This window comes from Lynx canadensis, chromosome D1 (genome assembly GCF_007474595.2).
Source record: "Lynx canadensis isolate LIC74 chromosome D1, mLynCan4.pri.v2, whole genome shotgun sequence".
Taxonomy (NCBI): Eukaryota; Metazoa; Chordata; class Mammalia; order Carnivora; family Felidae; genus Lynx; species Lynx canadensis.
In genome coordinates, this window is record NC_044312.2 from 46,717,430 (window position 1) to 46,745,082 (window position 27,653).

At 38.3% G+C, this 27,653-nt stretch overlaps 1 long non-coding RNA gene across 1 annotated transcript in view; it reads right to left on the bottom strand.

The window, feature by feature from the left end:
- Positions 1-3,895: 3,895 nt before the first annotated feature.
- Positions 3,896-27,653, bottom strand: part of LOC115524704 — a 46,075-nt gene continuing 22,317 nt past the window's right edge. The window contains exons 2-3 of the long non-coding RNA XR_003972186.1: positions 18,132-18,232; positions 3,896-5,565 (exon numbers count right to left, since the gene is read on the bottom strand). This is a non-coding gene — a long non-coding RNA (uncharacterized LOC115524704). The remainder of the gene's footprint in view (positions 5,566-18,131; positions 18,233-27,653) is intronic.

A 27,653-nucleotide genomic window follows, 5' to 3' on the forward strand; every position in this document is an offset into this window, starting at 1 on the left:
TGATTCTAAGTGCTTTACACTTTTTCACTATACCTCTCTATCCTTCATTTAAAAGAGAAAAGGAAAGGAGATACTGAACTAAAAGCTTGAGTATTTCCCATGCCTGGTACATCAGAGCAGAGGTCTGAGATAGAATGGACAGTGTTAGCAACCTGGGGGAAGAAGTAGAAAAGGCAACAGAAAAATCCAGAAAACAAATTTCATCTGGTGCATGAGGGTTGGTCTTGGCTGCTGCACAGGAAGACTTCATCGGGTCATATTTGCTGTAAGCATGTTTCCTCATGTCATATGTGCCTGGATTCTAAGATTTTCTGTCCCCTTAATAGTGATGGGGTTGGGGAGACACAATTACCTTTCTGGGAGGAAACAGTGCAGGATAACTACTCAAATCAAATCCCACTGATAACATATCAGGCCACAGCCTTGTGCCATGACGGTGTCCACTAAACACCACCTGAGAACATGGCCCTGTGTACTTAAGAGGTTTTGAGGAGAACTTTTATATCCATTTGGTTTGAAAATGCCACTATTTTCCAAGTACTAAATTTTTCTAAGTAGTGAGATTTTTCTAAGTGATGGCAGATGGCTGTTTTCTAGGCCATGTGGATGCATCTTGATGGAGGGGGAAAGGGGGGGCCATAAATCCAGAGTGTGTTCTCTTTGAGACTCATCCACATGTTCAGATTCTTAATAGTGACCAGGCCCTGAGAAATTTGTTCATGTTGCTACACTCACATAAGACAGGCAGCCATGAAGAAAAGGAAGTTGCTGATTTATAATGAATTTTCACATGGTAGGCAATGCACACAGCACTAGCATCAAATGCTCCAGTAAAGTTAGCTAGTAAGGGTACCCCCTTCACAGTACTGAAAGACCTGAGAAACCAGCCAATATTCTGAAAGTCACTAAGGGAGAACCCGAAGTTATAAAACAGAAGATTCAATGAACTGAGCATAATATTTATTTTTGGCTGCAGTAACCTTAAAGCTAGACGGGAGCTAGACGGGACCAATGTCATGTTAGCCAACTCTTTCATTTCACAAAAGGGGAAACTAAGGCCCAGAAATGGGAACTGACTTGCCCAAGCCCACATCATTTATTCACTTTTCTTTTCATCCTACAAACATGTACAGAGTGCCAACCAAAAGTAGAGTTTCATTCTAAGCACAGTGGAGCCTTTCATAAGCTTAAAAGTCTAGTTTAGGAGGTGGATATGAATAGAACCAGTGTCATACAGTGTGATTAGTGCTCTTAGACAGGGGCTGGCAAAGATTTTCTGTTAAAGGCTAAACAGTAAATATTTTTAAGCTGTGCAGGCCATATAATCTCTGTTGCAACTACCAAACCCCATTGTTGCAGCACAAAAGCAACTATAAACAAGATGTAAATGATAAAAGTGTCTGCGTTCCAGTAAAATTTTATTGCCACTGAAATTTAAATTTAATATTAGATTCACATGGCATGAAATATTACTCTTCTCTTGATTTTTTTCAACCATTTAAAGATGTAAAAATTATTCTTAACTCATGAGCCTACAAAAATGGCAGCAGGCTGGAGTTAGCCTGTGAGCCGTGGTTTGCTGACCCTTATCTTAGATGAACAGAAGTTCCAAATGATTTTTTCACCATCCCTGAAAGCATGATCTAGTTGGTGATCAGATTCTTTCTACATGACTAAAACAGGGGAAAAAAGAGTAGATACTTGTCAGTGTCACTTGAAAAGGCAGGGTCATAGAGGTGGGTGCTAGTCACAAAGAACAGTAAAAGGATGAGAAGAGTTCATCCCCATCCTGCCTCTGTTCCCAATTAAAGTCTGAATGCCTTCATAATCTTTTTTTTTCCCTTGCCATTTGCAACTACATGGATGGAACTGGAGGGTATTATGCTAAGTGAAATTAGTCAGAGAAAGACAAAAATCATATGAATGCCTTCATAATCTTGAGACAACTTTAATTCATTCACCTTTCACATTACAGAGACTCTTAGTTTTGGGTGGTTTAAAGATGTAGATACCTCTGCAGAAGAGCTGGCCTTTTCTAGGGTTTCCACATAACCATGTTTAGAGGGCATCAAATGGCTATATGAAACTCAGTCCTTGCAGGGGTCAGGTGATGTTTCAACAGCATTAGGGTGCCCTGCGTGTAGCCTTGTGGGAAGATTGACAACCTGCCCCTAACAGATGTAAGCACACGGGCAGCATCTTCTCAATCTTTGAATGCCTTGCCCTTCAGAGCAGAGTTTGGCATTTCAGAATTACTAGGTTTTGTCATGGCAGTTTCCCTGATGAAAAGGGAAAGTGCGCTTTCCCTTTTTGGGAGAATTTTCTGGGTCTCAGTTTCCTCACCTGTAAAAAAAAATCATAATAATATCACCTACATCAAAGGTTTTTATGAGATCACGTATGTGATAACACCCTGTAAACGGACTAACACTACATGAACCACCACTTGCTTCCATCCCTACCATCTCCATACTCAGTAAGTCCACTTTATTTTGGGGGGCCTCACTTTCTTTATTTCAAAAACCAGAAGGGTGAATTCAATGCTTCTGAGTTTCCTTCCAATTCTACCACTCTGGCCCTGTGCCTTATTAGGAAAGGAGTTTTTCATTATTAGGTGAGCGGTCTTACATTTATGATTGAGGGTAAAGGGCAGGAACAAAGAAGTCAGATATGGAAAAACAACAAAAAAGAGAAAATTAGAAGGGAGCCTTGGCCCCATACAGGGAGTAATACTAAGTGTCCTCCTCATTTGGTGGCCAGGATAGAATGTCTGTTTCCTTAAAAAGCAAAAGGTCATGTTCACTGGCATAGTCTTGCTTTGCTCTACATGTGGAATGCTGAGTTTGGGAATCTCATCGATCTTTCTTTTCCTTACTTATCAGAGTCAATCAATACTTGGAAATGTTAATGAGATTGTCTATCCAGCAATTTTTTAACAAGGGGCTCACTGCCCAATTAATTTAATGTGGAATATACACATTGCTATGTCATGCTTTTTTTTTTTTTTTTTTTTTTTTTCCTGCTGGGAGTGATGGCTTCCACAAAGCAGACTATGTCCCATAACACCAGGGTCCTGCACAGATTTTTCCCTTCTTTGTCTCATTTTCCACTTTCACAAAGGAGTATGTAAGTCCATTGACCAGTAGATGAAAGGGTGTCTTTCCCTCTGAGGAAAGTGACCTTGTTTTTAATAAGCCAGTGTGGGATGGGAGTGGGCATAGGGCTGGGCTGGCAAATGAGGGGCAGGTGAGGCAAGTGGGGAGATTACAGAAACCTGTTTCTCTCCCTCCTCCACACTCCCGGCTTGAGGTGTTTAAGGAGGGGCAATGAAGATCCAAACCCATGACCTATCCTGTGGCTCTAAAGGTTGTCTTCTACATAGGCAGATGGATTTTGGTAGGGCTTTCTGCTCTACTAGACATCTGTGGTGTCCATGAAATGATTCTAGGCCTCTAACAACAGGCAAATTGGAAGCCCTATGAATTCTTTTGTGACCTATATATCATAGGCCCACAGAGATAAAATAACTTACAAAAGAATATATGGTAGATCAGAGTTTCCCACAACTATATAAGAACCTAAGAAACACTTTTCAAGATATTTGGATATTCAACACATGTTATCAAAAACCAGAAATATCCCAACTAAGTATCTTTTGCTAACCTTAATTATCTCTGATTTAACAATTTATCGTCCTATGCATATACCCCAAGATTCCCCATCCCTGTGCTTTTATTCAAACTATTTTCTCTACTTTAAAGATCATTCCCTTAGCAATGAGCACAACTGGTCCAAATCCTATGTGGTTCAAGTCCCATTTCAAGTACTGATTTCCTTATAAAGACTTCTCTTTTTCATTTGGTTCTTGTTATAGTTATTTTTTTATGACTTTATGTTTTGCCCCTCCCCCCATTAGGGTATCCATTCCTTAAGGCCTCAAAGGCCTTCATATTTCCTCATGTTAAAGATGATTCCTGGTTCAGGTCTGTTAACAAAGAAGTCATTAAAAGAAAAAAAAAACTGTTGATCATTTGTTTAACCAGAACACAATATCCAATATCTACACATCTACAAATGGAATGCTTACACTATTTAGAAGTCTGACCACGATAAAATTGTTAACAAAGAATTCAATTCAAAATAAACAACAAACTTCTAGAAGATTTCCTGAGTTCAACACATTCCAACTAAGTTTTGCACCTTCTGCATATTTATCCAAAGAGCTGAATAATAAGCCTGAGGCATGGCAAGGTCTTCAGTCATCAAGAAAGATCCAATTATATTCAGAGTGTTCCAAAGGAGGAGCACAGAGTAATATTTTGAAAAGGCTTTCAACAAGACTGATTGAACTAAAATGTTTTCCTGAATAAATATTACTTATAGAAAAAATGCATGCCCCATCTCCATCCTGGTTTATGAACTCTTTGCCGTAATTCCTTATCTCCCCAAATCATTAAGAAGGAGGGAGATGTGAAATGTGCTACAGACTGAATGTTTGTATATTCCTCAAATTGATATACTGAAATCCTAATCCCCAATGTGATAGTATTAGGAAGCAGGGCATAATTTGGGAAATGATTAGGTAATGAGGGCAGAGCCCTCATGAATGGGATTAGTGCCCTTATAAGAAAAGGCCAAGAACCAGTTAGCCCTTTTACTGCCATCTGAAAACCAGGAAGTTGGTTCTCACCACACACCAGATCTGCCAGAGCCTTGGTTTTGGACTTCTCAACCTCCAAAACTATGAGAAATGAATTTCTGTTAGCAGCCTGATTGGACTAAGAATGTTTTGTACCTGCTATGACCGTGATGCTTTATAGACACAATCTCAATCTAATCAGCAACCCTATAAGGCAGGTATTATACACAGTTTTCTTACAATGACAAAACGAGGCTGAGAAGGGGTTAAGTATCTCCTCCAAGGTCACAAGAGCTAAAAGTAGACCTACATCCAAACCTAGGTCCAATTGGTTTCAAAGTTTATGCTTATGCACTGTACAATGCTGCCTTCTGGTAGTATTTTCATAGCAATACAAATACATAAGAAAAATTAGTTCACATAAAAAAATTTTTTAATGGAAACTCAGTGTGGTGTCATAAAACAAAACATTGGGCCAGGTGATAGAACACTGTATGACTTCAGCCAAGACACTCCATCTCAAAATCATAAAAGCAGACTGTAAATGCCTCAAAACGCATCTTGAAAATCACTTACCGCTTCTCAGTCTTCTCCCTTTGCAGAAGAGGAATTTGAGGCCTAGTCACAAACTTGCCTACAGTCACACAAGAGTACAATTTAGGTTTATCAAAGCCATCTAAGAGTCCTTCCACACTGTGTTTTGTCTCTCCTCCCTAGGCCTTGGTTTCCTCATTTTTAAAGCAAACCTTCAAGACTGTGTTCTCTTAGTTTAGGGTGTTATAGACTGACTGGGTGGCTTAAACAACAAACATTTATTTCTCACTGTCCTGGAGACTAGAAGTCCAAGATCAAGGCCCGATCTAGTGTCCGGTGAGGGAACTCTTCCTGTTTGCAAATGACTGTTTTCTTCTTGTATCCTCACACAGCTGAAAGAGAGAGAGAGAGAGATCATCTCTCTTTTTACTTTGCTTCTTGGTTTTTTTTTCTTTTTTTAATTTGAATATAGTTGACACATAATGTTACATTAGTTTCAGGTATACAACATAGTGATTTAACAAGTTTATACATTATGCTATGCTCACTGCAAGTGTAGCTACCATCTGTCACCATACAAAGGAATTATAATACCATTGACTACATTCCCTATGCTGTACCTTTTATTGCCATGAGTTGCTCATTCCATAACTGGAAGCCTGTATCTCCCACTCCTTTTCATCCATTTTGTTCATTCCCCCACCCTGCTCCCCTCTGATGACCATCAGTTTGTTCTTGTGTTTCTTCTTGTAAGGGTACTAATCTCATTCACAAGGGCTCCATGCTTAAGACTTAATTGACTCCCAGTTGCTGCCCCACCTCACAAAGATCAAGGATTTCACATATGAATTTTACAGGGACACAAACATTCAGTCCATAACATGTGGGTCTACTTAGACTGTGCTATACACATGTAGAGGATTTTATTATGATTTCATAGTGCATACCTATAAAGCAAGAAGTCTCAAAGGTACTGTGAAAGACCAGACAGCCTCTGGCCTATGGGTGGGTGGGGCAGAGAAAGAAGAGAGAGAAGAGGAGGGAAAAAGGGGTCCTAGAGAGAAACCTGTCTTTAGGGCTGCCTTAGATCCCAATAATATGCATGAGTGAGTTTCTGTTGTTTATAACAAAAAAAAAAAAAAAAAAAAAAAAAAAAAAAAAAAAAAAAAAAAAAAACAAACTTTCTAAAAAATAGAGAAAAATCTTTATCTAAATTAACTCTTTCCAGAGCATCAAAAGATACTCTGGTATAGTGTATACAGGTAGAAACACCCAAATGCTAGCCTTCTGAAAAAAGTTACATAATTCACCAAAAAAAAGAGCATTTAATCCTGGGCCTCTCCTCAGACCTTCAATCTCACTCTTCCACCAAAATAACTATTATTAATGTAACAAGGCAAAAATGGCCAGCATGTGAGGTTTGGCTCAGTAAAGCAATGATGCAACAGCCTTCCTTCTTCTTTACTGCATTTGGCTCATGTGTGTTTCCCGCAGGTACATTTTTTGGCCTAGATCATCAGGGGAGTGTTTTGCTTAGCAACTGATAGGCTTTCATTGAAATACCTCTCCACTTAGAGGGAAAAGACTTGCCTATGTCACCTTAGAAGTTAATATATTAGCAGCTAGAAGGGTATGAACAATGTTTCCCAAAATATTTTCCTTGGGACCCTATCCCTGTGAGATGCCATGTGACAAAAGTTTCCAAGATCAAGTAAGTTTGAGAAATGCTGACTTCTGTTATCACTTCTTAAAGAGTCATTAATGTACATGAATGTGTTAAAAGTCTTCTTTGCGGCTCTTCCTCTACACCAGATTTCTCAATTCAAAGTGCCTCAGGGCTTGGCTTTGGGCCTTAGAATCCCTACATTCTCCCTAGGTGATCTCTCCAGTTCCATGACTTTAAATACCATCTCTATGCCAGTGATTTCCCAATTTATATCACAAACGTTTCTCCTAAGCTCCAGACTCATAGATATGTAAGATATGTCTACTTGATAGCGCTTCTTATATTCGTAATTGGTATCTTGAACTTAATGTGGATAAAACAATCTCTTGATTTCCTTCACCCCTGTAAGCCTTTGCTTCCCTAGTCTCTCCCTGCTCTGTCAATAATACCACCATGTAGTTAACTGCCCAAGCCCCAAAACTAAAAGTCATCACTGTCTTCTCTCTGGTCTCCAATTTCCCACATTAACCCATCAGGAAGTGCTGTTGTCTCCACTCCTGAAAAACATGCTGAAGCCATCCACATCTATCTGCTCTGCCAACCCCATCATCGTCTCCCAGGTGAACTACTGTGAGAGGCTCCTAATTGGTCTCCACTTGTAATCTTGGCCTTTAAATTCCATTCGCTATGCAACAGCCAAGGAGATTTCTTTTTCAAATTGTATTATGACAGTGTGCTAAGGCTTAAGACCCTTCATCTTGCTTTCCATAGCACCAATGATCAAATCTTCCTTCTTACCATGGCCTGTAAGATCATACCTTCTCACATGCATACAGTTTCCCATACAGTTTCTCAGTTCCAGCCACAGAGGCTCTTTTTCTTCCTCCAATATGCCGAACTTTCTCTTGCCTTGAGTCTTGTGGACTCATTGTTCCCTCTGCCTGCTGGGTTTCCCCACTTCCAGCTCTTCCCTATAATATCACCCCCTAATGTCTTCAGAGTCCTTACCATTATTTGAAAATCTTATTTGCTTGCCTGTTCATTCACTTTTCTTGGTGAACCCTACCTAGAAGGTGAATTCTATGAAGGCAGGGCCAGGATTTTATACGTTCTGCTCATTCTTCATTAGTATTTTCTCAGTGCCTGGATCAGTGCCTGGCACATAATAGGTGCTCATGAAGAATTGGCTGACTGTGACATGTAGAAAAATGAACCTGGACCACTTTCTTACACCAAACACAAAAATAACCTCAAAATGGATGAAAGACCTCAATGTAAGACAGGAAGCCATCAAAATCCTTGAGGAGAAAGCAGGCAAAAACCTCTCTGACCTTGGCCGCAGCAACTTCTTACTCAACATGTCTCCAGAGGCAAGAGAAACAAAAACAAAAATGAATACTGGGACCTCATCAAAATAAAAAGCTTCTGCACAGAAAAAAAAAACCCAAAAAACAAAAACAAAAACGAAAACAAAAAACAATCCACAAAACTAAAAGGCAACCGACAGAATGGGAGAAGATATTTGCAAACGACATATCAGATAAAGGGTTAGTATCCAAAATCTATAAAGAAATTATCAAACTCAACACCCAAAAAACAAATAAACTAGTGAAGAAATGGGCACAAGACATGAATAGACACTTCTCCAAAGAAGATATCCACTCTGGATATCTGGATATCCAGCCACTCTGGAAAACAGTATGGAGGTTCCTCAAAAAATTAAAAATAGAACTACCCTATGACCTAGCAATTGCACTACTAGGTATTTATCCAACGGATACAGGTATTCTATTTCGAAGGGGCACATGCACCCTCATGTTCATAGCAGCACTATCAACAATAACCAAAGTATGGAAAGAGCCCAAATGTCCATTGATGGATGAATGGATAAAAAAGATGTGGTATACAATGGAGTATTACTCAGCAATCAAAAAGAATGAAATCTTGCCATTTGCAACTACGTGGATGGAACTAGAGGGTATTATGCTAAGTGAAATTAGTCAGTCAGAGAAAGACAAATATCATGTGACTTCACTTATATGAGGACTTTAAGATATAAAACAGATGAACATAAGGGAAGGGAAGCAAAAAAAATATAAAAACAGGGAGGGGGGCAAAAACATAAAAGACTTAAATATGGAGAACAAACAGAGGATACTAGAGGAATTGTGGGAGGCAGGGTGGGCTAAATGGGTAAGGGGCATTAAGGAATCTACTCCTGAAATCATTGTTGCACTATATGCTAACTAACTTGAATGTAAATTTAAAAAATAAAAAAAGACACACACACACACAAAAAGAATTGGCTGACTGCATGAAATGATTTGAGAAATTATGTATTGGAGAAAACTGAAACTTAGTTTAACCCAACATTCTTCAAATTTATTTGAGCTCAGAATGCTATCTGCTATTGTCAAGAATATTCATTATCCCAGGAACTATTTCCTAGAATGTACTTTTTTTAAAATGCTGATTTAATATCAATATTGAGAAGAGTTAATGTTTGAGACCCTGTGAATCTTCAACATTAAAACTTGAAAATCTCTTGTAAGCAGGCATTTTGGCAGGTCTTTGGGAGTCCAGGATATTTCATTAGGAGAATGATAGTTTAAAATTTTTTTTATACATTTATTTATTTTTGAGAGACAGAGAGAGATAGAGCACAAGTGGGGGAGGGGCAGAGAGAGAAGGAGACACAGAATCCGAAGCAGGCTCTAGGCTCTGAGCTGTCAGCACTGAGCCCGATGCAGGGCTCGAACCCACAAACTGCGAGATCATGACCTGAGCTGAAGTCGGATGCTCAACCGACTGAGCCACCCAGGCGCCCCAGGAGAATGATAGTTTTAAAAGTAAGTTACTGGGTATTTTTTTCTTTGAGATACGGGTTAAGAAAACCAAGCAAGCAGCTCAAGATTATAGGGTTCAGGGATAGATGAAGTGTTGAAGGTAGGAGAGAAGGAGTCCAGACAGGATACAGCAAAATAAGGGATGTGGTTGACTAAGGGGTAAATGAGATTGAGGTCCAGTAAAACTTTCCTACTTCTAATAGAATTTTTAGAAACAGAAACCTGCAGTTGGAAACTTGGCTATTTTTATATGGTGTATGTTTTATGTAATTATTTGTTTTCTGCTTCCCTCATGTTTAGTAAAGCTGTTCTTGAAAATACCAGCCTGTCTTAGTTATGCCAAGGGAAAACATTTTTGTCCACATTGAAAATTTTAAAGGGGAACCACACAGCTTTGGGTGAGGCATGACCAGCTGATGTGGTGACATAGAGAATCTGGAAAACAGAAACCCAAAGTAAAGATGAAAGTCAAGCACAGAGTCAGGGGAAGTAGTGTGGCCCTTTCTAACCTAGAAACACTCTTTGAAGAGTCTGATTTGGTTCAGCTCTCATTTGTTTAAACTTTGGAGGATATGTGCTGAGTCTTAATTAAACAAGGCTAATTTTTTTTTACCAAGCCACACACATGCAATATTAAGCTATAGAAGAAATTGTATAGTTGCATAAAAAGCCTTAGATGGAATTAGATGAGGAGAACTTGAGAAGTCCTCAGTGATTTGAGATGTATGCAAAGAATATATGAGAAGTTCTGTGCATATAGCAGAGTGCTCTGAGTTTGGACTTCAGTATTTCTCAGTCTCACTAAGATTGAGAGCTGGATTTTGTCTTTGGGGCAGGCTCTTGGAGAGTTCAATGGGGGAACATTTTTTAGTCATAAAGATGAATGAAACCCAGGGGAATAACCTATATATAAAGGCTTAAGATTGGAGGAGTTGGGTACTGTGCTGAGTAAGATAAATGGCTGGCTCTATAGCAGAGAGATTGCAATCCTGAAGGGATACTTACAGTATTTGTGGTTGTTCTTTATTAGGTAGGACCTGGTCTTAGGGACTGTATTAGTTAGGTTTCTCCAGAGAAACAGAACAAATAATGTTCATGTTGGGGGGGGGGTAGGGGGAGGAGGGATGTACATTCTGTAGAGCCAGTGTCCCAGTTTGAGTCTCACACTGGAAGCTGCTGTAGAACTAGGAAGAGCTGATGTCCCAGTTTGCAGGTTGTCAGGTAGGAGAATTCTTTCTTATTTAGGGAAGGGTTAGCCTTGGGTTCTAGTCAGACTCTCAATGATTGGGTGAGGCCCACTCACATTATGGGGAGCAATACGCTTTATCTACTGATTTAAATGTTTATATCATCCAAAAATACCCCCACAGAAACACTCAGAATGTTTAATCAAATATATGAGTACCCTGCGGCCCAGTCAAGTTGACACATAAAATTAACCATCACAGGGAGTAAGAGTGCACAATCAGATTTCCATCCAGTATGGTGAACTGGCCACAGAAATATGGTAGCAGTTTGGACAGAAGGATAGAGAGAATCAGACTCTGTACCAGGCATAGTCAATAGCTTCTATGACAATGACACTTAAGATGTAGCTTAAGTTTTTATTTTCTACGCTGTATTTCCCATGTGTTATCTTTAAACCTTAGTGTTATGGGATGAATTGTGTCCTAAAACAGATATGTAGGAGTCCTAACGTCTAGTACCTCAGTGTGTCACCTTATTTGGAGATAGGATCTTTATAGAGGCAACCAAGTTACAATGGTAACATCGTTACATCGTTAGGGTGAGCCCAAATCCAACATGATTGGTGTCCTTATAAGAGGGGCAATTTGGACACAGAGACATGCATAAAAAGAAGACAATGCTAAGAGACACAGGAAGAACACAGCCATCTAGAAGTCAAGGATCTGCAACAGATCCTCCTCTCACTGCTCTCAGAAGGAATAACGCTGTCAACACCTTGATTTCAGATTTTTAGTTTCCAGAACTTTGAGACAATAAACTCTTGGTGGTTAAGCCACTCAGGTTGTGGTCCTTTGTTATGCCAGCCCTAGGAAACCAACACACTTAAAAAAGTCTACTGCAGATAATATCTTGTGTTAACAATACTTGGAAGAATGGAGACAGGAGTTGATGTACATGTAAAGAATAAAGCTCCAGGGATGGGGCAGCAGCATGGAGAAGTTATGAGATGGCACAGGCAATTAGGGAAGAAGCCTGGAGTGATGAGCAGTGAGCAGAGTCTCAAATGAGGTGTTTAGGATGATACACTTTGCATATGAAATAATATGGTAAGTAAGGGTAGCTATCGTTATAACTGTTCACAATAGCATCACCAAAAAAATCTACTGACTATCTACCGGAAAAACTACTAATATGACTAGTTCATACTGATCATTCCTGTGTTTGATCAGCTGAGAAGCTTTAATGGAGTTTATATTAACTTTAAAATGTTAAAAGTTAAAAGGTTTGAATTAGCATTGACAGTGTTGAAAAGTAAAGGGTATATATTAACTGTGACAACGTTAAAAATTAAAGGGATAATCTTTGATGACATCTGCAACGACTGAGGCACAGACATCTTGAGAGAGGACATATGGAAGCTGCAGTGATGACAGCATCATGCACTGCAAATGTGTCTCCTTGTCTGAACTACCAGACAACCATTCGGCACATTGTTTCCTGCAGTATACCTTCCACTGAAATGTTGCCTTGATATAGATCAGGAGCACCATAAGTCAAATTAGTGGAAAAAGGAAGGATGAATGAAGGAAGTTAGGGAAGGCAGGAAGGCAGGAAGGGAGGAAGGGAGGAAGGAAGAGAGGAGGTGAGAAATATAGGACTTTTTCCTACCCCACAGCCTAGTTCCTACCCATTTGAAACAATCAGATTTGGTTTCAGATAATGCTAGGTATTTGTCTAAAGCATATCTTTGAGATATTTGACAAACGTTGTGATTAAGTTTTAATGTGGGATAAAAAATGTAATTTAATAGTAATCTGCAAAAGCTAATAATGCTTCTTCAGTGTACTCATTTCATGGTTTACTTCTAAAATCTTTGAAGCAGCATCTAATTTCAGAAAATAATGAAGATTCTTTGTTGATCTAGAACTAGGTAGAAGGGAAAGAAATCCAATGACAGTATCTTGACATTTTTAATACAGAGTAATACTAATATTCTAACAGCTATTCCTTTATTCTAAGGATTTCCATTTTAAAGGTTTGCTGTTATTAATTTTCCTTGGCTAGATCCTTATTAATTACAATTTTTTAGGACCACATGCATTACTTGAATTCTATTAAATACCTTATGATTTCCCACATATCTTAGTTTGGAATCTGTCTCTTTTAATAGACAGAAATTACCTTCTCCCAGAAGAGTGATACAGTAACAATGTCCAAGCAGTCTAAATGAATGTCATTGTCCTTCTTCCTTATTGATGAATAACTGCTAATGCTTTTAGTCCCAAGTATAGCTAAGAAAGAAATTGATAATGCATAACTGAGTATAGCTTTCCTGGGGCATGGAAGGAAGGGGCAGTGGTGTGGATTGAGTGTCCTTTTACTTTAAAGATTTGTTAATATATGTGCAGGAAAAACAGTTGATATATTTTCTTAAGGAAATGTTTGAAAGATTTTTCCTGGCCTCGGATGGCCCATACATAGGACATACTGTCTTTTTGTCTCTAAATATTCTGCAAAAGCATCCGATATCCACTTTACCTGTGAAGTCATGGGGCAGAAGGTCTAAACCAGTTCTGATATAATGTTTCTTCCAGGAAAATCCCAGGACTTTTGGAGGTGCTTGTTTCTGGTTCTATTTCAAAATATGAAGTATTGGGTAGACTTTATACAAGTGGACATGATTACGCAGCCCTGTTCCACATCATTAGTGAGAGTAAATGCCTCCGCCAAAATTCTGCCAACACTGTTTCTAGCCAGACATCCATTAGTAAACATTGTAGTCTTAAAATATTGGTCCACTTCTGTGGCTTGTCTGCATAATGGAAACTAGGTCCAGATTTTTGAAAGTATCAACATGAATAAGCATAGAAATGCTACTCTCCAAGAGTTGTAGTTAGAAATCTGAGGCATCCAGAGTAGAATTTTGGTGAAGACCTGTTTAATTTCTTATTTTTTAATTTAAAATATTCTTTTCTTTTTTTATAAAATGTTTTAATGTTTATTTATTTTTGAGAGGGAGAGAGACAGGGGAGGGGCAGAAAGAGGGAGAACACAGAATCCAAAGCAGGCTCCAGGCTCTGAGCTGTCAGCACCGAGACCGGCATGGGGCTTGAACCCATGAACCACGACATCATGACCTGAGTCGAAGTCGGATGCTTAACTGACTGAGCCACCCTGGTGCCCCTATATTTAAAATATTCTTAATTGAAAATAGAAAATTATTTCTTGTTTTGTGATAATGCCAGTTAAGGAGGGAATTCCTTAGCTCTAACTTCGTCTTGCTCGATATTGGCACTTTACTCTCTTTATAGAGATCAGCATAATTTGAAATACCTTTCTTCATCCTAAGTAGTTGATCATTCCAAAGTAGGTATTCCTAACAAATTTAGAAGACTTAGTTGAAACGTACATTATAAATATAGTATTTAACACATTCTTTACAGAAATTTTTTAAAGTTTTTTTTTTTTTGAGAGAATGCAAGTGGGGGAGGGGCAGAGAGAGGGAGACAGAGGATCTGAAGCAGGTTCTGCACTGACAGCAGCAAGCCTGATGTGGGGCTTGAACTCATGAACCACGAGATCATGACCTGAGCAAAGTTGGACACTCAACCAACTGAGCCACCCAGGTGCCCCTAACACATTCTTAAAAATGACCATCCTTTCAGTTAGCATACACATCATGGTTTTAAAAACATGTCACCCTATGTTCTCTCTTTTGATCCTTGGTGACCCTGTGAGGTGGAAAGGGAATGCAATGTCTGCCTTGTACAAGTGAGAAAACAAGCTCAGAGAAATAAAGAACTCAGCCAAGATGACACACAGTCCTCAGGCTGCTTTCAAGGTTAGCCTGAAGGTCTGTGATAGCATTTTCCTAGTATTCCTTGTTGAAGAAGGAAAAACTGCCAGTTAGGTGGAAGGGTTACAAATTACAAACTCTGTAACCTGCATGCAAGTCCTTTGGTTTCATCTGGTTCTAGGTTCCCCATGATTGCTAGAACCCAGTAGTGATCACTTCCTTTATAACATGTGTATAATGAAAGGTGTTTAACCTTAAAAGATTTACTTACCACCTGCAAGTAGTAAGAAATCACAGTCTTATCAGAAAGCCAATGTGATAAGTTTTGAGGCTATTTCATAAATCTTAACATGGTTACAAAAATAAACTACATTGACTTCTCAAATGAGGAACAATAAATACACAGGGATGGTAAATTGCAAAGGTCACCTTAGAAGCAATGACATACTTGGTAGGCATTTGTAAATAATTAAGATCTTGAACTTTCTGAGTCTCCTTCCCTGGAAGAAACCTGTGAACCTCCACATGTTCTTTTTTACAATCATTACAACACCCCCACTGAGAGCTGCCTAGACAGGAATTATCATTCCCTATTACCTATGGAAAAGCCAAGGGTGCAGAGATCAGTGGACTGATTAGGTCACATAGTGAATCATCAGGAGAGAATAACCCCAGGGCTTATTTCTTGATGATTTAAATGACTGCTTGAGATAATCAAAGGGAAATATTTGGAGAATGAGGACATTTACAACATGCTTATCAAATATGCAGGTGACAAGGACTCAGTGTTATTCCTCACTCTGCTTCTAACTAGTTATGAAATTTGGACAAGTTACTTAACCAGACCAGGCCTCAGTATCATACTAGAGAAAGGAAAACAGTTGCACTAGATTAGGAGTTTTCAACTTCATTCTTCTTAAAGGAAAGTCTTAATGATTTAAACATTCATTCAAAGTACATTGTAATGTTATAAAATTAACTGATAAAAACTGAGGTGCATACAATCCTACTTCCTGCTTGGTTTTTCCCACTTCCTACAGGATTCCTTGGATACAGTCTAAAAACCACAGTATTAGGCAATCTGAAAGCTACTTTCTGTTCTAAAATTCAATGTGGGGGCGCCTGGGTGGCTCAGTCGGTTAAGTGTCTGACTTCAACTCAGGTCATGATCTCGCATTCGTGGGTTTGAGACCCACGTCTGGCTCTGGTTGACAGCTCTGAGCCTGGAGCCTGCTTTGGATTCTATGTCTCCCTTTCTCTCTGCCTGTCCCCTCACCTCAAAAATAAATAAACATTAAAAAAGTTTAAAAAGTAAATAAAATTCAATGTTTTTATGATTGGAAGCAAATGGCTTTCTAATTTGCTACCTGCTCCCATCCTTTACATCATCTTGTGATATAGAAAAACCCCAGACTTGAAGTCAGAGGAGCTGGGTGTGGATCCCTGCTCCACCCACCAATTATCTATGTCACTTGAATCAAGTTGCTTCACCTCTCTAAGCCTCTGTTTCCTCATCTATGAAGTAAAAATAGTAACCTTTTATAAGTAACAGTGTTTTGTAAATAGTAAAAGATTGAATAAATGTATAGTGCTGTTACTATTTTTTTTAGCTATTTTATTCTTTTTAATGTTTATTTATTTGCTTTTGAGTGACAGGCACACACACACACACACACACACACACACACACACACACACACACGAGCACAAATGGGGGAGGGGCAGAGAAAGAAGAAGACACAGAATCTGAAGCAGGCTCTAGGCTCTGAGCTGTCAGCACATGACGGGATCATGACCTGAGCCTAGATTGGAACCTTACCAACTGAGCCACCCAGGCGCCCCTAGTGTTGTTACTATTATCATCTGTGCACAATATCCTTCCTTGGGGACATGGTTTTATCTTTAGAATGATGCAGAGTACCAACATGGGTTGAGCTGCTCTTTAGCAAGCTTGCCTGAGAGCAGGGGTGGTGTCTATCATATTTGGGCTTCATCTTCTCTGTGAGCTGAAAGCCAAGTCAATAAAGAGGGTGTGAGACATCAACATAGCAAATGATTCAACCAAGGAGGCACCATCCTTAAGTCTAAAGGGAAGAATTGTCCCCATAATCTGACCTTGATTAACAGTGATCTTGGTTATATTCTCCCTCTGCACAAAGCCATAACCCGTTAATAATTGCTGTCATTCAGTGAGTGCTTACTACGTGCTAAACACTGTTTTTGACACAAATTATCTCCCTTAATCTTCACAAGAACCCTCTGTAAAGATGTTATTCCTATTTTATAGTGAGAGATAACCTACAAAATAGGAGATTCCTATAGGATTCCTATAGGAATAATATCCTATTTTGTAGCTTAGAAAGGCTAATTTACTCAGGTTCATATAAATTCACAGAGCCTGAACTGTGAATTCAAAACTCTGAACTGCTCACCTCTGCATCTCCCAGTTGGAAGAAAAGTTTTTTCTCACTCTGCACAGGGCCAAAAGCCTCTATTCCTCTTTATCTTTGCAGTGCCTTAGTCAGTACCATCTCTTCATTTTTATTATTGTTTTCATTCCTCCATTCAAAAGTGCTCCATTCATCTTCATAAAACTCAAAGGTGAAAAGCACCGATTAGTCATTGATGTCTCCCCTTGTCTCCTGCTTGTCCTTTCTAGTATGTTTTCTGCCTGGGAGTTAGGGAATGGAGCCATATCCCTTTCCTTGGGGAGTTGATCCCATAACTAATTCATTTCTGTCAGGAAGATTTTCCTCTTAAGCTCATCCTCTTCAATTCTGCATTCTACCCAATTCTTTCTCTCTGTGGGTTGCACACTTCAGCTCTTCAGATCACATTGTCTAAGCCTGCCCAGGTTCTCAGCAGTGATTTTGCTGAGCTGCCTCTTTCCATCACACTATGGCCAGAGTATCTTTCTTATTAGCACCTGGAAGATGCTTTCCCCAGTGGACAGTGGGAGAGGTGAGCTTCAAGGGATGTTGGGAAAGAAAGGGAGGAGGAAGAGGCGTGAGCATGAAACTTGAAACCTGCTTAGTCAGCAAACCTTGGATTCAGTTCAGCTTGGACATTTAGGTGCCCCCTCCGCTGGCAGCAGAGGCATTTACTGTCCAGCGAGGCATGATTCTGTTAGGATGCTGTGCCAGGCTCTAAACTTGGGCTAGGAATCACAGAAATAAATGGAGTGCATCATCAGAAGAAGACTGAGAGGTACAGTGGACAGCATGTTAACTTTGGGATTTGAAAAATCTAGTTTAAGTTATTGCTCTACTTTTTACATAGCTATGGGGAAATAATACCCACCTAAATTGTTTCTATAAAGACTATAGACAATGACCTGGCACACAGTAGGCATTCAATCAATGAGAACTCTTATTTTTCAAAGCCCTAATTCTAAACAACTTGTCATAGCCACATCCTCATAACTTTGTGTCTTGTTTGGAGTGTGTAGGCAATTATCCTTACCTCTTATTCTTCCATTTTTACTGTGCTGCAAATCAGTTTAGAGCATCCTCATATTCAGGTTTCAGCTCCAGCATCAGCAATTCCACACAGTTCACCACTGCCTAGAAAGCAGAACTCAGGTATTAGCTATCAGATTCAAAACAACATAAAGTTTGCTTTTCAATTTTCACATTGATGTGAACCTTACCATTGACATGTGAAATAGATTTGGATACTAATCTATTTGCCATCTTTGTTAGGAGCTTTGCATGTATTTTGACAATTTCTCACTTGTATTAAGGAACCATTCCACGTGCGTGGGTATTGGCAGTAGTATCTTTTTTTAAATGTTTATTTATTTTTGAGGGGGAGGAGGGGCAGAGGGGGGGGTACAGAGGATCTGAAGCAGGTTCTGTGCTGACAGCAGAGATCCAGATGTGGGGCTCAAACTCACGAACCATGAGATCATGACCTGGACCCAAGTTGAACCCTTAACTGATTGAACTACCCAGGTGTCCCTTGGCAATAGTATCTTAATATGCAAACAGAATATTTCACTAAACACTCTTTTCAAATGAATGCACATGACCGTTCTCAGCCAAAGGAAACAACTTCTTAGGCAACTGAAATCTACTCATTTAACAAATATTTATTGAGAATCTGCAATGTATAAATGACCTTGTAGGTGCTGGGATACACTGGTTGACATGGCAGATGTGGGTCATTGAAATAATTCCTCTCTCATAGATCTTACATTCCAGTGAGAAACACACAATAAATAAGAAAACATAAATAAAGAAAATTAATGTGCGAAAATGATGACTGCAATGAAGAAAGCAAAACAAAGTGATATAATAGTGATTAAAGAGGCTATTTTGTTTATTTATACATTTTTACCTTAATTTACAAAGCAAAGTAATAGATGCACGTAGTGAAAAAAAAAAAAACAAATTATCTCCCCCCAAATCTAATGAATAGGGAGAAGAAAGGTGGGAAGGCTTTTCTGAGGAGCTAATAACTGAGCTGAGACATGAATTAGGAGGAGACAGCTAATAAGAAGGCCTGTGAAGAGCATATCAGGAAAAGGAATCCAAGTGCAAAGGAGCTTTGTCCATGGAACAGAGGAAATGACAATGTAGTTGGGGTAAATTGAACAAAGGGGTGAGAGATAGGAGATGAGATTGTAGATGTAGGCAGAGGCCAGACCATATAGGATTTTATGGGGTGTGGCAAGACCATTGATTATGTTCAAGTTACAGTGGGAGGCTATGGACAAAGTTGGATTAAGCCAGGAAGAAATATGGACTGATTTGTTAAAAAAAAAAAAAAAGTTTTTTTTTTAACATTTATTTATTTTTGAGAGAGGGAGAGAGAGACAGAGTGTGAGCGGATGAGGGGCAGAGAGGGAGACACAGAATCTGAAGCAGACTCTAGGCTCCAGGCTCTGAGCTGTCAGTACCGAGTCCAACGCGGGGCTCAAACTCACAAACCGGGAGATCATGATGTGAGACAAAGTTGGAAGCTTAACCGACTGAGCCACCCAGGCACCCCTGGACTGATTTGTTTTTCTAAAAGATGATTCCATCTTCTGGCTAGAGGACGGAGTATAGAGGGAACAGCAGTGAAAATGGGAGGCTTTTATCAAGGCTTTTATCAAATGAGTGATGACTGTGGCTTAGAGCAGGATAATAGTAGTAATGATGGGGAAATTCAAGATTTCCTTCAGAATAATTTGTTCAGAATTTCCAGAATTTGTTGATAAATTGGATTTGGGGAGTGAGGTAAAGCAGAAACTAGAATAAGTCCTAGGTTTGGACTTGAATTTTTGGGCATATGATGGTGCCATTTACTGAGATAGGAAAGATTGGAGGTTGAACATGTTTTGGGGAATTGGTTTTGATTTGGGAAAGTATGGTAGACTTATGAGATAGTCAAATGGAAATGTCTAAAAGGACAACTTCTTTGGCTATTACCAGATGCTTCCATTGTCCTCTCTCACAACACACAGCCATCTTGTTGGCTAGGTTAGAGATCTTTAAGAAAGAGGCCAGACACCCATGCCAGTCCCAGATACCTCTGTCATCAACTTGCAATTTTCCCTAGGAGTTAATGCAGCGGCTTAGGGGACCATGGGGGGGTATTCCTCGGACACCTATACTACATTCTAATATGTGTCTGAATAGCTGTGGTTTGTAAAGGAAGTAGTTTCCCAGAACAGAGTTATATTTGGCCAAAAAAACATTTCCAACTACATTTTCCACTTGGCATACAGATAGAATAGGGCATGGCATGAAAAAATAATACAATCTGGTTTGAAAATGTTTCTTATGCATTGACACACTAAAGAGAAAAGGGTTTATTTTTCTTCTCCCTCAGATTCTGGTTCATAAATTTATAGTTCTTAAAATTGGAAAGATCTCAAAGAACAATGGAGTTAGCTCCTGATCTCAGGCATGCAAGGTATCAAGCCAGTCAATTCCTAGAAGAATCACTACTACTTACTTTATTATTATCACTACTAAATTCAGTGGTGATTTACTAATTATTACTTTAAAAAAGTTTTTTTTAATGTTCGTTTATTTTTGAGACAGAGACAGATCGTGCACACAGGAGGGGCAGGAAGAGAGGGAGACACAGAATTTGAAGCAGGCTCCAGGCTCCTAGCTGTCAGCACAGAGCCCAGCTCGGGGCTCAAACCCACAAACTGCAAGATCGTGACCTGAGCCAAAGTCAGACGCCCAACAGACTGAGCCACCCAGGCGCCCCTACTTTTTTTTTTTAATTTAGGTCCCAGTTGGTTAAAATAGTGTAGTAATAATTTCAGGAATAGAATTTAGTGATTCGTCACTTACGTAGAACACCCAGTGCTCATCCCAACAAGTGCCCTCCTTAGTGCCCATTTGCCCATTTAGCCCATCCCCCCACCCAACACCCCACAAGCAACCATCAATTTGTTCTCTGTATTTAAGAGTCTCGTATGGTTTGTCTCCCTCTCTGTTTTTATCTTATTTATACTTCCCTTCCCCTATGTTCATCTGTTTTGTTTCTTAAATTCCACATATGAATGAAATCATATGATATTTGTCTTTCTCTGACATATTTCGCTTAACATAATACACTCTAGTTCCAACCACGTTGTTGCAAATGGTAAGATTTCATTCTTTTTGATAGTCAATCATTACTCTATTTTTGTAAGAGAGCTTACTGCCTTTGAGAAATAGGCCTTTTCTTCAACAACTTTATACATTTAGGTCTTCAAAACCTATTTTCAGCTAAGAAATTAAGTGTAAATAAAATAAATTCAATATGGACAAAACATAAAAATAATTCATAATCACTAGGATGCTTCCTTATATGCAAAATGTTCTTTGAAACTAAAAAACCATCCTTCCAGGCACCTCCCCACACTCCCACCCACCCTTCCTGGCTTTTGCCCTAGTGGCTAAACATCTCCACTGGGATATCATTTTGCTCTTCTAACACAAAGTTCTTAATTTCTGGCTTGTCCCATCTATATAAGAAGGATAGGGCTTAATATGGTTTGATGTTGCTTTATAGCAGGCCCTCTCAGCTTATCAGATTCTTTTACAATGGCCATCTCATTATACAGACTCATTCCCATAAATGTCTTCTTACTGGTTGATGGGTCTGTTACTTTTTTGAAAGCTCCTCTGAGCTAAGTTCATTACTACACTGAGTTCTCCCTTAAACTATAGCTGCCCCCCTCCCAAGTCTATTTTCAAGGCCATCTCCCCTGACTTAAAGCAGAAATACTGTGACACATTGAGACAAAGAAACCAAGGAAGTAGAATTTTTGAAAGCCAAGGAAGTAGCCACATCTTATAAGAAAACTGAAAGGTAATCACCATTGTCTACATTCAGACCAGTACCACAAACCAAAAATGGGAGGGGCATTAATTTCAATAACAATTTGCTGACAGAGTCTACCATTTCTTGTCATGCTATTTGTCTCATTTCTACATCAAAGGCCCAAAGGTTTTGTTTGCTGGGCCTTTCAAGGTAACATTAGAGCTGTATTCTGTACAAAAACTAGCTCACCTCAGCTTGTGTTCTCTGAAAAAGTTAGCTCAACTCAGGTCAATTATTTCTTGCACTTGTACAAGATAACCTGATTCTTAAGTAGGCTTGCTTATGGAGAGAGACTTTGGAGAATCTTCCTTCTCAGCAGCACTAATGTAAAATAAAGGTTGGAGGTATAGACTGTACATAACTTTTGCCTTAGGTCCTTCAGTCAGGATTAAGAGTTGCACCCACAAGAAAAGAATGGTCTCCTTATAGTTTAACTTGCCAACTTCAGAGAAATAATATACCAGATTCCCTTACATACCATGACCTATTTACTTCTTCCTCTACTTCCTCAACCAAAAGGAACTCTACACTTCCTAACAAAATAACATCTATCTTAACACTAATATAGAAATCAACTATATTTTTTTATTTTATGACCATTTACTCCCTTTGGTCTTCCCCTGGGACATGATTCTTTTTAACAATTTTACATTTCAACTGAAGAATGTAATTTTATTTTTTTAAATTATTTTTATTTTTATGTTTATTTATTTATTTATTTACTTTAGTTTGAGAGAGAGAGGAAGGGGGGAGAGGGGCAGAGGGAGAGGAGAGAATCTTAAGCAGGCTCCATTGCTCAGTGTGGAGCCCGCTGCATGGCTCAATCCCATGACCCTGGGATCATGACCTGAGCCAAACCAAGTTGGACGCTCAACAGACTGAGCCACCCAGGCACCAAGAATATAATTTTTAATAATTTGAAACAATTTATAACAATTTTAAACAATTCCTAACAATTTTACATTTCAACTAGAGAACTTAAGGTGGATTTAACTTTTTAACTTAGTGTGCATATTCAATAATCTCTTGAAAAGCTTAAGGACACTTACTGGAATTCTGTTTTCTTTTTCCCTCTCCTCCTTTTTTGTCTTTTCTAAGATGCAAGATTTGGCAATGTGCAGACAAAAATACATACTGATTTGGCATAGGTTTGGGAGTCAGATAGACCTGGCTTTGTGAATTTGGTCTAATTATTCAATTTTTCTTTTGATCTAGTTATTCAGCATTTCAAAATTTGATCAGAGAAATGGATATCTTATGGAATGCCATGAAGATCAAAAGAGATGTGGATCAGCCCAGTGCCTGATGGATTGATTATACAAGTAAGGTTTGATTGATTATAAAGTTTGTATGTTCCAAGTTCCTATGGGGTCTTGGAGTTGGATACTAGTTCACAGAAATGACTGTTTCTCAATTTTCCCTGATAATAAGAATTTCTTATGGTATTGGTTAAAAATAAAATTTCCCCGGTCTCATTCCAGACTCAATGAATCAGAAATTCCAAGTCTTGGGAGTCAAGGAATTGTATTTTTTACAAACATTCCTTGTGATTCATATTATCAGAAAAGTTATAGGAACACTGATACAGACTTTCAGTGTCATGTTCTATAATTACAAGCAAAATTTGACATAAAATAACATTATTTTAATAATTTGATTTTTTAATGTGTGGAGCTTATGTTCTTAGTTAAATTACAGTTTAATATTTTAACTGAAATTTACATCAAATATTTAAATTTCTAGTCCATGTGTCTTTTTCTCTGTAGTTTCCACAAAACAGTCAAACTTCATTCTCATTAGTGAACAAAGATGATACTGCTTTTGGCTTTAACTAATTTTAAGCACTTTGGTAATGTACAGCAGTACATAAATATTTATAATACTATTAAATGTTAATAATAATAATAATAATAATAATAATAATGGTCTACACCCACAAGACTTGATTTGTGAATTAGCCAACTAGCTGCATTTTAATATGCTTTTAGCAAATCTAAGCTTCATAGAGGCAAAGCTTGAAATATTATGCATAAAAACAGCACATTCTTTCTCGCTTGAACTCAGATTATTTTTATTCTTTCTTTTTTTTTTTAGATGGGCCTCTAGCTAAATGCACATTTTAGGTTATGTTTTGCAACGTATTTTTAAGTATTTGGCATCCAGATACACATTTAATATTTCATTCAAAGATGATATTGTGGATGGTGATTATTATCTCGCTGTGTTGTATGTGGCAGGGACCCAGAGGAGTGAGAAAATGAGGAGGAAAGGGTGGGAGAAAGGTTGGATAAATCAATGTAACAGCAGCAGTTCTTTCCAAATGAATGACTATTCAACAAGGAACATTTACTGAGCTCCTACTAGGAGCCAGCTACCATCCTAATTCCTGAACACAGCTACTAACTGCTCTGTTGGCTCCTTGTTCTCAGTTTTGCCTCTGAGCCCTGTGATCAGCTAGAGACATGGCAATTGTTGGTGACCAGTTGACACTTTCTTAACAAGAAAAGACTCAGGCTGTTCTTGGTTACCCTAGGCCACAGCTACCACACAGTGGTTGACACTCTATTTCAGAATTGCCTGTAAGTCTTCTATTTTAGGTCTATGCCTACCTAATATGAATACAAAACAAAAAAATGCTCATGGTTTGTCTTGCTCTCATCCACTGCTTAGTTTGAGATGACACTAACTAGAATCTAGATTATGCCATCATGTATTTGTTTATAAGTTGCTTTCACATGATTCTTTAGTTGTTTCTATTAAATTTATCTTTTTTCTTTAGCTAGTGCCTTCCTACAATTGTTTTCCTATAACATAGTTCTTAGGATAAAACTATATATGTGGAAGATCCTCAGATATTGCTCGCAATGAGTAAATACAGACAAACATTATTTCATTAGCTGTACTAGAGGAGCTTGCTGGTGACCATTTATCTTCATTTAATGTACAGTAAGTGATAATGATGAAAATTAATTTTTTTAATGTTTATTTATTTTTGAGAGAGAGAGACAGGGTACAGGTGGGCAAGGGGCAGAGAAAGAGGGAGACACAGAATCTGAAGCAGGCTCCAGGCTCTGTGCTGTTAGCACTCTGTTAGCACAGAGCCTGACACAGGGCTCAAACCCACAAACCGTGAGATCAGGACCTGAGTTGGAGTCAGACACTTAACCGACTGAGCCACTCAGGCATCAAAATTTCTATAATTTAAGAAAATCTGACATGCAGTGTTTTTGGAAAGTCTGAAACGACTAGCCATATGAAAGTCTAAACATGGTCACTAACAATGATCAATTATACTCTCAATAATTTGGATTAGGACATTATTTTCCTCATTCCAGGAAAATTAGAAATACAGAAAGTATATATAAGAGTTTGAAGTAAACAATTTCAGTTACATTTATTTTTATTTTATATCTTTTATATCAAGTACATCTATGCTATATAACTGTCATGAACTTGTTTATATTGTCTTTGGAATTATTCTTTCTTTTCCATTGTTCACATTTTGATATGTAGTCTTCCAAACTTGCTTTTTGTGCATCTATTTTTTCCATAAAAATATGTGTATACTTACTTTTTATTGTAATAAGCATTATATACCTTTTTATAAAGATGCTCATTTTTGATTGGATGGCTGATGAGGGCAAGGGGTGGAAATGGGGGCAACATCCACAGATAGACAACACTTAATTAGAAACTTGGAATTATCTCCAGTTTCATAAATAAGATGTCTTTGCTTTCTGCTCTGATTTAAATCTATTTCAGGGGATAGATCATATCATTTACATCAGTGTTGGTCAGACTTTAGAATACTTCATAATTATCTGAAAGCTTTTTTAAAAAATGTATACCCTCTCCTCCCCCCCCCCCCCAGCCTCACCCTCAGAGATTCTGATTTAACATGTAACCAGGCATTTGTCAGTTGTAACCAGCATTTAATGCCACTTCTCATTTTCATCTTAATTTCCCTTTAGAGGAATCTCCCTTTGGAAGATTAGTCTGAAGAAGTGTCACCTGGGCTTGGTGACACTCCATCATTTGGTGACTCTACTTCAGAAATTTCAGTCTATAGCAGTAAAACAACACCAAAGTTAGAACTGGAAATCATTACAGTGTCAGCATGATGACTACATTGTTCCTGTGGTGTTATTTTTGTTGTGGTTCCTCTAAAGCTTCCTCGGTTCCAATCTCTGGTCAATTGTGTGAATCCCTGATATCCTTTCAGTCAGTTCCTTCTTTGTCTAAGGTAGCAAGAATTTGTTTTTGTTGCTTGCAATGGGGAACTAAACCAATAAAGAAAATCTATACTACTGGGGTCTAGGAACTTACATTTTTAGCAAATTCTCCAGGTAATTCTGATGGAGGTAGGTCCTCAAGCTACACTTTGAGAAACATTGTTCTATTTTTTTAGTATTCCACATAGCTCTTCGTATCATGGTATTCATGTAGAACGTAGTCAATAAATGCATCCTAGATGAACAAATGGATAAAAGGATGGATAGATGATGGATTCTTTGTAAAGATGCCTGTCCTCAGATCTACTAGTGATAAACTTTGGACAAATAAATGTAGGTTGATTGGTGGTGTTCCCTGAAGTTTTCTTGTTAGGTATATGTGCTGATTTTACTTTGATGTAGTTGAAAACCACAAAGCAGTTTAGAGAAGACAATGAGCAGGAATGCAGAAAAAATTCATCCTAAAATCTTACTAGTAATGAAGAAATGAGATTTTATAAAGTATGCCCATAGTTTTTTTGTTTGTTTTTTTTTCTTTCTGGATGGTGGCATAGATCTTTGAAATCTTGTGTATTTTTTCATTATTTTAAATACTAAATAAAAATAATAAGCACATGAAGACAGGAAGACAGCTAATTGAAATCTTTTTCTTGCTTAAATAGGTTGAAAAGTATGTCAGTAGGTAATGGAATTTTTCATGAATTTGACCTTGATGGCAACTTCCTCAAAGTTGGAGCAAAGGCCATGCTATGTATGCTTAGTTTGTAGGACTTTTCCATTCATGATTTCCTCAGTCTTCTAGGAAGTCCTTACTAGTATTAGTGAAAGATTTTTGTAAGCATTTTCTTTCACACAAGGATAGAACCCTCTTATTACTCTTAGGTCCTCAAGAAATGTGAATAAGTACTTGTGCACCCCAAAGACCTAGGCTTAGTTTACATTAATATATCTTTGGATCAATTTGGCTATAGTTCCTCACTACTAATTTCTCATGGGTTTTGTTTTGTTTTGTTTTGTTTTGAGAGACAGTGTAAGTTGGTGGTAAAAACACTGGCCTAAGAACTTGGACACAGAGTTTCGAGTCCTGGTGCTGCAATAATCTGACTGCAATTATGGATCTATTTGTCTGACTTCTCCCACTACTTGGACAGAGATCATGTTTTATTTGTCTTCCTATCAATACCACCTGGCACATGGTTAGTGCTTAGCTAATGTTTACTTAATGAAGCTTGAATGAATTCCTAAACTTGGGCAGCTCACAGCCTTTTTGGATTTCAGACCCATCATTTATAAAATAGGTTGGTTGTTCTCTAACATGATTTCCAGATCAGACTTTCTGTGATTCTATGATCTGTGTACACTGAAGCCAACCTCCATACACAGTCTCACTTGTCTGGGGGCATTGAGAAATGGCATTGCATTACTTACTTTGTTATAAGTG